Source organism: Cervus canadensis, chromosome 10 (assembly GCF_019320065.1).
Source record: "Cervus canadensis isolate Bull #8, Minnesota chromosome 10, ASM1932006v1, whole genome shotgun sequence".
Classification (NCBI taxonomy): Eukaryota; Metazoa; Chordata; class Mammalia; order Artiodactyla; family Cervidae; genus Cervus; species Cervus canadensis.
Genome location: NC_057395.1, coordinates 65,271,365 through 65,288,155, shown reverse-complemented (window position 1 = coordinate 65,288,155; position 16,791 = coordinate 65,271,365). Strand labels below are relative to the sequence as shown.

The window sequence follows — 16,791 nt, the reverse complement described above, 5'->3', positions numbered from 1 at the left end:
AGAGTATTGTCATGACTTGCCCAGGGTCAAGTGGTGCCAAGCAGGGATGGCAGGAATACTGAATTTCCTTCTCTTTGTGACACTCATTCCTCCAACAAAAATACAGTGAGCACCCGCTCACTGGATCAGGCTTAGGAGTCTGGGGTCTCCACTCAGGGCTTTGAGGGTCCCAGATGAGAAGGCTGAGAGCCAAGGCCCACCCTGGGCCACTGGGAGCTGTGGGGACCAGGGGGCCTGAGGTTAAATGAAAGACAAGAGGGGCCTCAGGCTGGGGCAGGCAGGCTGCCAGTAGAGCAGAGAGAGGAGGAAGGGCAGAGAGAAAGGCAATACACCAAAAACATCCACTAAGCACCTCCTGAGCCTCCGGTGTGGGCTTCCCAGGTGGCGCTAGTGGTAAAGAACCCGCCTGCCAATGCGGGAGACTTAAGAGACATGGATTCAAGCCCTGGGTTGGGAAGAGATCCGCTGGAGGAAGGCATGGCAACCCACTCCAGTATTCTTGCCTGGAGAATTTCATGGACAGAGGAGCCTGACGGGCTGTAGTCCCTAGGGCCGCAAAGAGTCGGACACGACTGAGGCAACTTAGCACGCACACCCGCACACACACCTCCTGTATACCAGGCATTGAGGATACAATGCTGATGAAGGCAAAAGCAGGCATGAAACCTACAATCTGGTGGAAGATGGAGACAGACATTGAACCATCACCCTGATTTGTAATCATTCATTAGAAATAGAGGTAAGGGACTTCCCTGGTGCTCCAGTGGTTGGGAGTCTGCCTGCCAATGCAGGGGACATAGGTTCGATCCCTGGCGCAGGAAGATTCCATAAGTCGAGGGCCAACAAAGCCCATGCACCCAAACTACTGAAGCCCGTGTGCCCTAGGGCCTGTACTCTGCAACAAGAGATGCTACTCCAATGAGAAGCCTGAGTACCTCAACTAGAGTAGCCCTGCTCCCTCTCCCCACCCCCCACCCCCGCCGCTGCAACTAAAGAAAGCCTGAAAGCAGCAACAAAGAGCCAGCACAGCCAAAAATAAAAATAAATTAACTACTTTTTAAAAAAAAAGAAATAGAGGTGAGGACTCTGAAGGGAAGGAACACAGTTCTAGGAGCCTGTGACTTAAGGACATAAGCTGGGTCTGGAGGAGGGGTCAGGGAGGGCTTCCTGGAGGAGGTGGTACTGGGGCTGAGATCTGGAAGATGAGGAGGGAGGGAGAGAGAGAAGCAGTGACAAAAGGAGTGAGAGAGGATTAGAGACAGAGAAACGGGGAGGGAGAAAGACAGAGTTAGAGTTTAAGAGAAGATGCTGGATAAACAGAAGGAGCCAGAAATGAGAGACAGTTGGAGGGTGAGGTAGACCAAAGTGATCCAGACTCAGCAAGCTGGACGCATTGACACAGAGAGAGAGAGGGCTGGGGAGAGAGGGGGTGAAAAGAGAGACAAAGAGAAAAAAAAGAAAAGAGAGACAAAGAGCCAGGGAGGGCGGGAGGGTGAGAGAAAAAGAAAGACTGCAAGTGACTCCCAGCTCCCCACCCTCCTCGCCTGGGCTTTCATCTCTGACATGGGTAGAACCTGAGTTCCCCTCGAGGATGCGAGGGGCGTTTAGGCTGGAGCTGAATAATGCATTTCACGTTCCAGGGCTATTTTATCTTTCCCTTTGTAAACCTGGGTTCTGGAGTGGAGGCTGGCGGCAACCCACGGAGATACAGAGGCAGAGTGGGCAGGTGGGCGCTGCTGCAAGGAGACAGGGCCACGCCAGGCCCCCCACCTTCCCACACTCCCCAACCCCATCCCTCTACACTCCCACACCCCCAAACCCCCACCCCCACCGCACCCCAGTGTCTCATCCTGGTTTTCAGCTGGAATTTAGCTCCTGCTAAAGAATCAGCTGTCAGTGAAGGCGCTTGTTGTTGAGCATTAACTGTTAATGAAGGTGTTAATAGGATGCTTTCCTAGGATGCTCACTGTGGACTGGTGTGTTCATTGTCAACCAAGGTTTTTCTTAAATAGCATGTTTGCAGTTTACTAGGGTGTTAACTGTTAATCAGGATGTTTACTGTTCACTAGGGTGCTAACTAGGATGTTCAACAACAAGAAAGGTTTCTGGTAAGTAGAGTGTTTGTAGTTAACTAGGGTGTTAATAACGAAGGTACTGGCTATTAAGTAGGGTGTTAAATAGGAGGCCTCAGGTCTGATCTCTGGGCAGTCACTGACTTGCTGAGCAACACTTACCAAGCATTGCCCTCTCTGGGCCTCAGATGTAAAGTAGGGTTTGGACCAGCAGGTGTGTGAGGGTCCAGTCACCTTCATCATTTGAGGCTGTGCCCATCAAGGTCTATTTCCCAGTCACAGAGGCCCAAGGGGGTGGCTCTGTCCTAGGTGTACACCCAGCCTCCTCCAGACCCATCCATCTCCACTCATCCCCATCCCTGCCTCCTCCAGCCAGACCCCTCCCCGGATCCTGAGAGCCTCCTCCAGCCCCAGGTCGTGGACTCTGCAGTCACCAGCCCTTCTCCTCTCAGGAAACTAAGTACCAGGTGGGGGTGCTGGGGAGGATGCCAAGACCGTCCCACCAGGCCTCTGCTCAGGGCCTCCAGCACCTTTGCCACCCCAGAAGGCTTTTTTGGGGCCAGACATACACACACACACACACACACACAAATCTGCAAAGACACATTTGCTCTTAGGGCAAAGACCACACCCAGACAGGCCCACTGCCCATCTCAGCTCACCGCACCCCAGCCCCCTCCAGCCGCACCAGCCCCCACACTGAGCCTCCTGAGGCTCACACTTCTCCAGGCCCGGGCCTTGGCACAGGCAGCTCGTGTGCTTGAGTATGTGCCCCTCACCCCTCCTTGCCAGCTGACCAACTCATGCTCAGCTCAAACACCATCTCTCTGGGAAGCCCTCCCTGAGCCCCGGGCCACCTCAGAGCTCCCTGGTTTAGGCACTCCTTAGAAGCACCGGGCACAAAAAAATTTTAAAACAGGAAAGAAGCACCAGGCAGAGTTGCAGAGACCAGGTTTGTCAGGATGTGATGCTTTTCTCTCCTGTCTCCGTTAGGCTGGGGGCTCCCTGAGACCATGTCCGTTTTGGCCTCCTTCACACACATCATGGAGCATGGTACCCAGAACACTTCATATGCATTTATACAATGAAGGAATGAGTACGTAGATAAAGAAATGAATGAGTAATGGTCAAATCTTCACACATACACAGCCAGAGAGAGAGAGAAATATGAACACACACACACACACACAGGATTTAGAATTAGGAGACTCAAAATCAAGTCCCGCTCGCCCCTTTCTGAATAGGTGACCCAGAGAAGTGTCGACCCCTGAGCCTCAGTTTCCCCATTTGTATAAGATCAGGATAAATAAATAACCCCTGGCTTGACGTGGGGAATGAGATGCACTAGTAAGTGGCAAGTGCCCCAAGCTGGTCCCTTTTGTAGGGAGGCCGCCCGGTCCACACACACATACACTAAGCCTGGCCAGAGGCAGAGCTCACATCTGGGGCCCTGGCTGGTGCCTCTTGGCCAAGCAAAGAGCACAACTGTGGCTGTCGGTCCACACGGTGGGCCACCCTGACCAAATGCTTGACGGGCATTTTCTTATTTAATTCTCTCCACAGGTACCTCTACTAACCCCCATTTTATAGGAAAAAAGACTGAGGCTCTGAAAACATGTCTAGGATGATTGTGGGAAAGAAAAGGGGACCCTGTATGAGCAACCCCACCTCTGTGCCTTCTTTGCGGGTCCCCTCCTCTCTCTCCCACCCCTGATGCTGGCGTCTTCCTCCATCTCTTGCAATCCTCTGGTCCCCCACCCGATGCCACCTTCCCCTCCTCTCAGAAGAGGACAAAGAGAGCTGGGGATAGGTCTGGGCTTGGCCTGGGTTCTGCCTGCCTCTGCCGCTCACTAGCTGTGTGATCTTGATTGAGTTGTGCCTCATTTTCTCCATCTGCAAAGTAGGGGTAATAATAATACCACCTAGAGCTGTTGCAAGGAAATAAATAAGCTAATAGAAGTGGATGCCCCAAACCGCTTTCCCTGTTGTGTGTGTCCACAGCTTACCTCCTATGGGTTTGCAAACTGTATTGAGACCTGAACTTGGGCTGAAGTGCCTGGGTCTAGGCACCCCTCGAGGGGCCCACAACCAATGACTGACAGGTCCAGGAATGTGAAAGCCCAGTTCATTTGCTTCCAGGTAGGACAAACTCTGAGACACCCCTCCAACTCCAGAGCTCCCCATGGGATTCGGCTGCTCCCTTACCTGACCCCTCACCTGTACACACTCTCTTAAGACATCTCTTGCATAGGAGTCTTGATCTCTAGGCCAAGACTTCTGGGGACCCTGGCCTAAGAAACAAGTCAAGCTGTTCAACATGGGCCTGGCCCAGAGGAAAGGCTCAATCCATTTTGGCTACTACCATTACATGTTTTTTCAGGCTGCGCCCTATGGCATGTGAGATCCTAATTCCCCAACTAGGGATCAAACCCATGACCCCCTTCGCTGGGAGCATGGAGTCCTAACCACTGGACCACCAGGGAAGTCCCTAGCTACTATCATTTTAATTTTTGGCAACCCCAAAATAAATACCTTTGTCTCTTGAAGCTTTAATTTCCTCATCTGTAAAATGGGCGCATTCACACCTGCTCTTCATAAAGCTACAATAAATAACTGAATGAGAATAAACACATGTCCCACCTTCACCAAGAAGTGGCCCTGGGTGAAAAGGTAGTTCCTGCCCTTCTTTATCACTCCCACCTCCCAGCTCTCCCCCTAGTCCCAGCAGTTAGGAATCCCCACTGCAGCTTGACCCAGAGGTAGAAGCCCCTGCTTCCCTCCCCTAGAAGCAGGAAGACTTCCCATCAGACTGCAGATACACTGAAATCAGCACAGCCCTCCTCCCCTCTGAACAACTGCCCTCATAGCTATAATATACCCTCCCAACCCTTCTGGATGAAACTACAGCGGCCTGGGCAGTCACCCCATCCCACGACGTACTATAGCCAGCTTCTGCTAGTTTCACCAGAAGCAACTGGTACATTTTTAGAAATTTTGAGAACTGGTTGTTAAACTGTTTGCAACTTGAATAAGCCACAGTAGGAATGTTTACACCATGGAAATTGGCAAATGGTACCAAAACAAAAAACAGACTTTTTTTTTTTTTGAGAATGAGTTTACCAGCATGCAATTAATTCTATCCCTTTAGCAGACCCCCACCTGAGCTCCTGTCCTGCCCAAACATATAAAATACTTTGTATTTTTCTAAGTCTTAAAAGCTAGATTACTTTGATTTCTGCATGGGGTCTTTTCACAGATTTCTTTTCTGTGGGTACATGGTTCACCTTAGGAAACAAACAAACAAACAAAAACCAGATTTTATATTCCCCTCTCAGCACCTCTAACTTTCAATATATATCCCTCATAGAAAGGCCCATTGTGACCTCTTTTTAAAGATTTCTTGACTCAAAGGGTCTTAGAACTGTTGACTCCCAGAAATCCCAAGTTATAGAAACTTTAGATTCTGAAATCCTGAAAGCTTTGACTCCTGATCTTAGACTTGGAACATCCCAATTTGGGGATTTGTTTCAGAGTTAGCAGGTGAGAAAATACTCCACCCCAGGGTAGTCAAACTAACCCTGTCTCCCTGGGAGTTCTTCAGGAGACCCCATGCTGGAGCCTTCCACTGCTCACTGGGTCCAGGGATAGAATGAAGCCTTGCCTTTTCAGTTGAGCCAAGTGAAAGTTGCTCAGTCATATCCAACTCTTTGTGACCCCATGGACTATACAGTTCATGGAATTCTCCAGGCCGGAATACTGGAGTGGGCAGCCATTCCCTTCTCCAAGGGATCTTCCTAACCCAGGGATCAAACCCAGGTCTCCCGCATTGCAGGCGGATTCTTTACCAGCTAAGCCACCAGGGAAGCCCAAGAATACTGGAGTGGGTAACCTATCCTTGCTCCAGCGAATCTTCCCAACCCAGGAATCAAACTGGGGTCTCCTGCATTGCAAGCGGATTCTTTACCAGTTGAGCCAAAGATCAAATATTTGGTGTGAGTTTAGAATCGTGTGTGTGTGTGTGTGTGTGTGTGTGTGTGTGTGTGTGCACACTCAGTCACTCAGTCATGTCTCTTTGTGACCCCATGAACTAAAGCCCACCAGGCTCCTCTATCCATGGGATTTCCCAGGCAAGAATACTGGAGTGGGTTGCCATTTCCTCCTCCAGGGGATCTTCCCAGCCCAGGGATCAAACCTGAGTCTCTTGCATCTCCTGCATTGGCAGGCAGATTCTTTACACTGTGCCACATGGGAAGCCATGGTGCCTTAAAATACATATATTTAAACCCTGTAATTTCACTCAAGGTGGCAAGATGCCCACAACCATCAAGAGAGATGTCTAGGAGGCAAAGCCACACTCCTGCCATTTTACATGCTCATGATGTTTACAGAAACCCCAAATGGCTCTCTCCCTCCTCAGTCATAGTTGAAACTCTATAGAGTCCTCAATCAAAGAAAATTAAAATCACAGACATTTGGGGGTGGAAGGAACCTCACAGTCAGGCCCTGTCAAATGCTGAAATCTGTCGTACAGCATTGCCCCCCCCCCCACCAGAGAGTTCATTCAGCATCTGTTTGAATTCCTTCAGTGGCAGGGAGCTCACCACCTTGCAAGACAGCTCTTGTCACTGTGGTTCACCTTTAATTATACTGTTGGAACAAGATGTCCCTTCCCATAGCGCTGATCCTTAATAAACATCTCCAAGCTCCTCCCTTACAGCAGCTGGGACATGGGAAAAATCAGGCCCTGCCTGACTGGGGAGCCCTAAAGCACCAGTTTGGGGATAAAAATGATGCTCTGTGTGCTCAGAGAAGGACCAGTCACTCTAATGAGCCTGACGACTCCCTTGAAACCAACCGCTGCCCCCCCACCAATTCAGCCTGTAATTTCTGAATATTCATGGACCCCTAAAGTCCCATGATCCAGTCCAAATCTCTTATCACATAGATGAGAAAATTGCAGCCCAGAGACCGAAGAGACTTTCCCAAGGTCAAGGTCACACAGTACTTAAGAGGCAGAGTCGGGATCCAAACCTACATCTTCTACCTCAAATCCTGCCAAGTTCCCCCCAGCCCACCCGCACCCCCTTCAGGCCCCATTTCCCAGGCCAGCCTAGACAAGCCCAGAATCTGAGATCTGAAGCAGAGCCTCCTCCCTGCTTTCCCTGCCTCCCGCTCCCCAGTCCTGGAGTTGGGGAGAGGTTCGATCTGCCTGGCAACCCTCAGCCACAGCTGCCACGGGAGACCTCGGTGTGTACACAGGCCACTGAAGGGGGCGGACAGCTGGGCCCGGTGATGGGTGGTTTTAATATTTAAACACAGTTTGCTGTTGCACAGCCAAAGGCAAAAGCCAGCTGCCTCCTTTTTCTTCTCCTTCCTCTCCTCCCTTCTTCCCTTTTTTTTAAATCTTTAATGTCTCCCGCCAGCCCGCCAGTGGGGGAGGTGTTGCTGGAGTGTCATATTTCAAAGGGTTGCCACAGCTGGAGGGATATTCAGAGCGTTTCCAGCCAATCCATTGTGTATAAATATATAGATATATATATATAGGTTTCATTATCCCCTTCAGGGCTGCCAGAGAATATATTCTTTTAATATGTATAATATATTTGAGCTGCTACATGACTCGCCGAGGGGGGAGGGTGGGTGGGTGGCCCACAATTGACATTTCAGAGGCATTCCCAGGGAAGAGAAACAGCTGACTTTGGGAAAGGGGAGGACTGCGTTCAGTTGAGATTGGCTTCTGGGGTCCTGTCGCTAGGAGGGCATGGGATCCCCATCTTCTGCCTGAGCCCAGCGTGGAGATTTATCTGGTCCCTTGAGATGCTTCATCTGATCCTTTTGGGTATCTGTAGCTTTCCACTGTTCGGTCGTGTTCAGCTATAACAAAAGATTTGGGGGCCACATTACCCAGATCTGCCACAGCCGCAGAAGTTCAAGGCTGTATGCCTGCTGTGTGACCTTGGGCAAGCAGCTTAAACTCTCTGAACCTTAATGCTTTTGTCTGTAAAAGGAGATGGCAGGCCTGCCTTGCAGGTGAAATCAGATCGTGTCGGTGAACATGGAAACAGATTGCCAAGTGGGTGCTTACAGTGGGGGACGTGACCCACTTATGGGAGTGAGGTCGGGGTGAGGGAGGGCTTCCCTGGAGAAGTGCCAGAGACCTCAGAGATAACTCCAGAGGAAGAGGGTCAGGGCAAGGGAATAGTCCCTTCTCTCCCAAGCCAATATTCCCTACCTCCCAGGCCAGCAAGGCTAAGGGACCTTTAGGCCATTTAAGACCCACCAATGGGATGAGTCCAGAATGAACTGGGCTGCCCTCAATGGGCAGGCTCAGCTTGGAGTGAGCCCAGGGCCCGAGTGCCCCTGACTTCCACCTCCTCAAGTGCATGGTGCAAGGCCTGAACCTCTGTGTTCTGTGTCACTTGCCAATTCCTCTGGGTGATTCCCCCAGCTACTTCCCAGGAAGCAAAGGAATATCTTTCTTAGTAGCTGGGATTATTTAGAAATGAGGCCAAAATTAAAAGGAGGCTTGTTTTCCCCTGGCATCTCTCAGCATCTCGGAATCTCCAGCGGCCCCTGCCCATTTGTCTTTCTTGGGGTTCCCTCCTCATTCTCTTACCACTGCCTCTTCCCTCACTTGGGTAGGGCCACCCGAGAGAGGAGGACAGAGGTCACCAGGGTCCCAGTGGAAACAGACACCCTGACCTCTGGGGTAGAGGTTCCCACACACAGAGCCAGACTGGTTGAATCAGCACCCCCAGGAAACTTCTGAGTGGGTAGACTGGGGGCCCAGGGATCATATTTCCCAACACTCCAGGGTGATGCTGAGGCCAAGTTTAGGAGCCACAGTACTTGAGTTCAGAACCACAATCCACCCCCAAAGGCAGGGGAATAGAGGCAGGCTGGAGTCTGTTCTGGAATCCCTAAATGTCTGCCAGCGGTCTTCAATTCTGTGACCCTCCCTCTCCACTTGCTTTCCTCACACCCTTCCCCATCTCAGCACAGGGCACTTCCAACCACCTAACTTTTTAAGGCATCGTCTTGGATTCTCCCCTGTCCCTTATCTCTCATCTAACAGAAGAACACCCACCCCTATCTCTCATCTAACAGAATCCACCACCCGCCTGGCCACCCTGATCTGAGGCACCAGCATTTCTCCCCTGAATTATTACTATAGCTTCCTCTCTGGCTGTCCGGCTTTCATGCCCTGCCCCAGCCCATTCTCCTCCCAGCAGCCAGAAGGATCATTTAAAAATATGAATCTGATCATTTTCCTGGCCCTGTTTCCCCCCTTTTCACATGCCTTGCCTTTGCATGACTGGCTCCATTTCATCTTTCAGCTCCTGGTTTAAATTTTGCCTCATTAGAGTCCCTCCCCTGACAGTTCTGGCCAAGAGCAGCCTCCCCCTCCTTGGTTACCCTTTATCTCTGCCCTTTCCTGGTTTCCTTCACAGCACTGATCCCAATTTGTAATTATTTGGTTGTTGTTTACTTGTTTGACTGTCTCCCCACTCAGGAGGGTAAGGTCCTAGGGGAAGGGCCTCATTTTCCTGTTTATTGTTCCCTCCCTGGGACCCAGCACAAAGGCTGCTGCCCTGCACGGGCTTCCATATCAAATTCTGGAAGAGCAGGTATCTGATTGGCCAAATTCATCATTTCGAGTCAGGCTGCTTAGGTAATAAAAATACACACCCACAGGTCAGATGACAATCCCATCTTCCAAGTGAGCAGGGTCCAGGAATGAGCAGGATGGTCTCGTCTAGAAGTGGTTGTCTGGCTAGGGCAAGGATGGAGTCCCCAGGACACTGGTCCAGCCACCTCTTAAGCCACGGATGAGCAGAAAGGGCAGGAGAGAACTGGAGGAGATGGTTCCCTACACACCCGTTTTACAGATGAGTAAACAGGTCTTTGGGCTTTTCTCTGTGACTCAGTGTAAAGAATCCACCTGCCAATGCATGAGATGCAAGTACGATCCCTAGGTCGGGAAGATCCCATGGAGGAGGACATGGCAACCCACTCCGGTATTCTTGCCTGGGAAATCCTATGGCCAGAGGAGCCTGGGGAGCTACAGCCAGACACGACTTAGTGACTAAATAACAATAGGGACCTTCAGCCCCTCCCTTTAACTGGGTGACTTCCAGAGGGGCAAGTCTCCCCAGCCTTACCTCCAGACCTCACCTCTGGGCTCACAGACCTCGCGGCAGCTAATGAAGTTCTCTGAGGGGATTGAGAGGTCGAGTCTATCCCCCTGCCTCCGAGCAAGTCTGAGTGGCCCGGTGAGAAGACAGTCCTCCAGCCCTACCTCCCAGAGACGCCCTCCCTTCCCACGCTAAGTCTAGAGAAGGGTGTCGTGCGGTGGGAAATTGGGCCTGAGGTTTGGGAGATCTCAGTTAGCCTCCCACCCGCTTTCTGAGCCTCAATTTCCCTTTCTGGACGAGATGAAGTATTTTGAGGCTGCGGAAGGCTCGCACCCGGCCCAGCGCGGTCTCTCGAAGTCCCCAGTCCGCCCTCCGCCCGCAGCACGACTGCAGCGCAGCTTCTCCGCGGAGCGCCGGCGCCCCCTGCTGGAGCGAGATGGAAGGACAGCCCTGGCCCCGGCCGCCTCGGCGGTCTCCGGAGATGGCTTCCGCGGGGGGCGGGGACGGGGCAGTACCAGGCTGGCACAGAGACATCGGGCTGGCAAGAGATTCAGACACGCAGGGACACAGATACATTCCAGTCCCACCCTAAAACATGGGCCCAATACCACCCGGGCCCTCCCCATGGTTCCAGGAGCACAGAAAAGCAAGGGGCAGAGGATGGCAGAAGGTGTGCACAGAGTTTGGACACGTGGACCACAGTAGTGACTCGTATGTGTGTCCTGGAGGCCCTTCATGGTGTGTGAGGAAGCGGAAGAGGGTGGGCTGCATAAACACCTGGTGAGGGACAGGCACCCAGGGCCCCAGCGCTGCGAGAAATGCCACATGCAGTGGGAGGCAGGCTGAGCCCTAAGGGACACGAGAGGAGGCAAAAGGCCTCTGCCACCTCTCAGGGTTACAGGAGACCCTCGGAAATTCCAGGTGTGAGGATCGAGACCCCTGGAGCCACCATGTCATGATTTCTCCTCTCCTGTGTGCGTTGCTCCCCTCCAGGGCTCAGAAAGTGTCAGGTTTCCCCGGGAACCACAGCAGGAACTGGCCACTGGGGAGGAAGTGCCCCCAAGCCCAGCGGATCCCTGGCTCAGAGCCCTAACATTTGGAAATCAGCCCTCGAAACTTTTTATTCATTCATTGGGGACATGCCACATGCTTGCTTGACACTGTCTGCATCCAGTGGTGAGCCAAGTCTAGCCCTGATGATGCAGAGTAGGGAAGAGAGACCGTATACAAAAAGCAAACAAATAGGTAATGTAATCCCATTGATTATCCAGCAGGTTCATGGTGCAGTATACCCAAGAGAATTGAAAACATACCACCATATGTCCACCCGCAGAAGTACATGTGACTATTCATAGCAGCTTTAGTTCTGATACTTGAGAAATGGACACAGCCCAGGTGTCCATCAACAGGAAAGTGATCAAACCACCTGAGATCATCCATATGGTGGAATACAGCTCAGCCACAGGACTGCATGAACCCCCTCACGGCAAGTGTGTGCGTGCGTGATTAGTTGCTCAGTTGTGTCCGACTCTTTGCAACCCTACGGACTGTAACCCGCCAGGCTTCTCTCTGTCCATGGGATTTCCCAGGCAAAAATACTGGAGTGGGTTGCCATTTCCTTCTCCAGGGGATCTTCCTGAACCTAGGGATCGAACCCAGGTCTCCTGCATTGCAGACAGACTCTTTTACTGTCTGAGCCACCATGGAAGCCCCAAAATGATGAGAGAGAATCTCAGAAACAACATCCTGAACAAAGGAAATCAAACACAAAAGAATACATGCCAAATTATTCCATATATGTGGAATTCTAGAAAAGAAACAGTTGAGCTATAGTTACAAAAAGTGGATGGGTGAGTGTATGGGGCAGGGAAAAAGCCATCTGACTGAACTTTGGAGAGTGATGGAAACGTTGATTCCAGTGCATAAGTATTTGTCAAAATTTGGCAGACTGTACCTGCTAAATGAATGTCTTGTAAGTTATACCACAATAAAGTGGTTTTTTAAAAGATGCAATGCCAAGAGCTATAAAGACAATAGCATGAAGGGAAAAGGAGTATGTTGAGGATTATGTGATCGGAGATGCCTCTCTGAGGAGTCAATATTTAAACTAAGAGCTAAAATACATGAGTTGGACTTGGGTGTGTCTTAGGGGAAACATCTCAGGGGCAGGACAACCAAGTGCAAAGACCTTGAGGCAGGAAGGCCCCTCCCTCCATGCTCCAAACACCTGAAACAAAGCTTATGCCAGCAGATACCCAAGGGCTGCCAATCACTGGCCTAAATGAAACAATAAAAAGGAGGCTTTCTACTCTTTCCACAGTCTTGGTTTTCTGGTTGTGCCTACAGACTGCTGTAACTGGTGGGCTATTAGGGTGCACACTAGCTCTGGGTTTCATTTGGGTGGATGAAACCTACATCTCCAGGGCAGGAGGGAGATAGGGGTATCCCTGGCATTTCTTGCTTCTCTGTCTCCCCTGGGGTCCCCTGAAAGCAGACCCTGAGCAAAGGACGCAGGTGCTTTTGCAGGGAAGTGGTCCCAGGAGACACAATCTAAGAGCAAGAAGTGAACCTGGGAAGGGAAGAAAGCTTAATACAGGGCTGTTAATGTGGGGTTCCTGCTGTGTGTAATGGGGGCTGGATCTGGCTGGGGGCCTCTGGGACACTGCATGAAGCACATGGATGAGGTCCAGTCCTGGGACATGAATTTGGCTCGTCCAGTTGCCTGGTGTGTAGGCTAAGCCAGTTCTGGCCAGAGAATGCCCTCTGGCAGAGAGACACCCAGAAAGATGTCAGCAAGGCTGGTACAGTCTGCAAGCCACCTGCTGCATGGGCTGAGGGAGGGGAATGAGCAGGGCACCAACCGCATCTGCTGCAGCATCTGACTGGGGACACGGGGCAGGAACTATAGAGTTCTGCAAATTATATTTCACTGCAGGATATAAGAATCCGAATCTCATAAGGTGCAGCCGCTTTAACATGACTGACTCTGGCATCACCTTAGAAGTAGCCTGGTCCCTTCAAGCCAAAAACCAGGGCTTCCCCCAACTCCTCATCTTTTTTACTCCCATATCCAATCAAACTCCAAGACCTATGGATTCTTGCTTCCTTCCTGCTCTCTAGGACCTGGACTCATGTCCTCCTACCACTCCCCAGTCAAGCCAGGTAGCCAATGAGCCAGCAGCGTGAGCCTTAACATTCCAGCCTTGCCTTGCTCCTCCCTCACTCCATCCTTGCTGTGGCTCCCACCAGCCTCAGCAGTATTCATCAGTCGTCTATCCCTAATCTACCTGCTTTTGTAATTTGGTTAATATTTTCCTTCAAGTTGACTCACCTGTTTGATTTATGTACATTTATCTTCAAAACAAAACTATTAAAATCCCATACTATTTAAAAATCCTTGTGAAATCATGAATTTGACATCTTATCTAAAATCATTCAGCCTCGTTCCTCTTTCCCTCCTTGGTACCCTCTTGAGGATCAGAAGTGGATGTTAGGGTGGGCATCCTAGGGAGGCTATGCCCGTCAGCAGGGAGCCTGAGTTTGGGTACCACTGCCAGCCCCCAGCTACTCCCTCGACATTCTATCTAAGCTTTAGCATCTCCCCTCCCCGGAATACCAGCTCTCTTCTGGCAGCCCTCTCTGCCTCCTATCCCCCTTACCCCATCCAGACCACCTCAAACAGATGCTTTATAACCTAGGGTTGGCCACACTACACCCCTGCTCAACCCCCTTCAATGGCTCCCATACCCCTGAGACAGGGTCCAAACTCCTTACAGCATTAGAGGATTTCTTGACCTCACCCCCTCCACCTCCTCTGCCTCCTCAACTCCCACCCTACACACACACACACACACACACACACACACACACAATTAGAGTAGCACTCACCTGCTTCCAGACTTTTAGCTACGCTGTTCTCTCTGCCTGACATTTCCTTCCCACATCTTTATGTACCTGATGCTCTCCTCTTCATCCTTCAAAACCCATTTCAAATAGCAATTGCTTTCTAGATTGTATTCACTTTCTGGGCTCCCAGAAGAGTTAATTTCTCTCTCATCTGGCTTCCCACACTCCTCTGTCCCCCTGCCTGTTACAGTACAAATCATCTGGTGTCATAGATGCTTGTTTAGATGCTTCTCTTCCCATGTGGCTGGGGGTGTTTCTTTTAAGGAAAAGGGTCTGAGGTGTGTCTCATTCATAAAGCATTCACAAACACTTATTTAGTACCTTCTGTATACCAGGCACAGTGAAGGATATGGTAGATACAGTCATGAGCAAGATAGACCCAGTATTTCTCTTCTGAATCTCACAGCCTACAAGGGACTAAACAGACAGACAAACAAATGAGTATATAACTTCCAAATTGTGGTAAATGCTATTAAGGAAGCACCCTCGGTGTTTGGAGAGAGAATGATGAGGAATCCATTTGGATAGGGCAGAATAGAAGGCCTTTGGTCAGGTGACATTTGAGCTGCATCCTGAAGAAGAGAGCAAGAAGACGGGCTGAGGGCAGTGTTCCAGACAAAGAAAACAGCCATGCAAAGGCCCTGAGTTGGGAAAGTGATATATTTCCTGATGAGCATGGAGGTCAAGGTGTCTGGAGTAAGAAGGAGAGCAAGATGAGGATACAAGGGTGATGGTGTCTAGGGACTTCCCTGGTGGTCCAGTAGCTAAGAATCCGCCTTCCAAGGCAGGGGATGTGGGTTTGATCCCTGGTAGGGCTTCCCTGGTGGCTCAGAGGTTAAAGCGTCTGCCTGCAATGCGGGATACCTGGGTTCGATCCTTGGGTCGGGAAGATCCCCTGGAGAAGGAAATGGCAACCCACTCCAGTGTTCTTGCCTGGAGAATCCCATGGACGGAGGAGCCTGGTGGGCTACAGTCCATGGAGTCGCAAGAGTTGGACACGACTGAGCAACTTCACTTTCACTTTCAGGGGAACTAAGACCCCACACCCCGCAGGGCAACTACTGAGCCCACACTCCAGAGCCTACAGCAAAGATCTAGCACAGTCAAAATTTAAAAAAGAAAAAGGGTGGTGGCGGGCAGATGGCACAGAACGGAGCAGACATCACTGATGGTGCTTCAGTCATCAGCGCACACACCCCTGCTGGCTTCTTGTGTCTCGATGCCTGAGAGTCACTTACCCACAGCCTTGAGCTTGGCTGAATTCCGAGGACAAGTCAGGAGAGTTAAAGCCCAGGGTGATCCTGGATCAATGAGGATCAGAATTTTGAGGATGAACACCCCCATCTTCCCTCCGGGCCAAGATGAGTCCAGGATGTGCCCTGGGAAGGGAGACACCTGGGGCACGAAATTTGACACTCTCACTCTCAGAGCAAGCGTCGAGTCAGCATCTGAGAGCAAGCACCTCCTTAACTGTTATTATAACCGCTTTTTTGAGATGTAATTTAAATACTATAAAGTTCACCCTCTTAAAGTGCACCATTCAGCGGTTTTTAGTATATTCACAAAACTGGACAACCATCACCACTCTTTAATTCCAGAACATCTTCATCACCCTGAAAGGAACCCTGAACCCATTAGTCACTTCCTGTCTCACTCCCATCTCACCCCAGCCCCAGGCAGCATCTCATCTCCTCTGCAACCCCATGGACTGTAGCCCACCAGGTTCCTCCATCCTCCACTGTCTCCCAGAGTTTGCTCAAAGTCATGTCCACTAGGTCAGTGATGCTATCAAACTATCTCGTCCTCTTTCACTTAGCATAATGCTTTCAAAGTTCATCTAACATACCATGCATGTGTCAATACTTCGTTCCTTTTTTATGGCTGAATAACATTCCATTGTCTGGATAAACCACATCTTGTTTATGCATTCCTCAGCTCATGGACATTTGAGTTGTTTCTACTTTGGGGCTATTATGACAAATGCTGCTATGAAGATTCATATATAGTTCTGTGAGGTAGTGTGTTTTCATTCCTCTTGGGTGAATTCCTGGGTCATATGTTAACTCTGTGTTGAACCATTTAAGGAATCGTTTTCTACACTAGCTGTACCATTTTACAAGCCCAGCAACAGCATGTGAGGGCCCCAATTTCTCCACACCCTCGCCAGCACTTGTTCTTGTCTGTCTTTTGGGTTGGAGCGATGTGGTGGGGTAGTGGGGTGTGAAGGGGTACCTCGTGGTTTCTCCTTGGCTTTGGCACCCTAGGTACCTCGCTTGCCTCACCCTACTCCCGGCTCCCGATTCCTCTCCCATCCATGAGGCCCTTCGGATTCAGATACCTTCATCTCCACATAGTCCCTCCGAGTGTCCGCTGTGGGACTGAGCCCACGGTCCACAGCAGAAACACACCGTCACAGCGCCCCCTGTCGGCCTTCCCGCTCATCTCGCTTCCCAACTCCCCACACACACTTCCTGTGATCACCTCCCGTTTCAAGTTCTTGCACCCAAATCCTTATCTCAAGGTTTGTTTGAGAGGAACCTGAGCTAAGACATATTGCCGAAAGGGTCACAGTGAGGAATTAACATTGAAACTCTCTAGGAGTGACGGGGGGGAGGCTGAAGAGTTTTCAGCAGTCTGGGAGGCTGTCATTGTCCTGGGCGGGTGGAGCTGGGTCCCAG

General features: G+C 50.8%; 1 long non-coding RNA gene across 1 annotated transcript in view; it reads right to left on the bottom strand.

The window, feature by feature from the left end:
* Window positions 1-15,459, bottom strand: part of LOC122448805 — a 44,035-nt gene extending 28,576 nt beyond the window's left edge. Inside the window, exon 1 of the long non-coding RNA XR_006271763.1 lies at window positions 15,352-15,459. This is a non-coding gene — a long non-coding RNA (uncharacterized LOC122448805). The remainder of the gene's footprint in view (window positions 1-15,351) is intronic.
* Window positions 15,460-16,791: the final 1,332 nt, after the last annotated feature.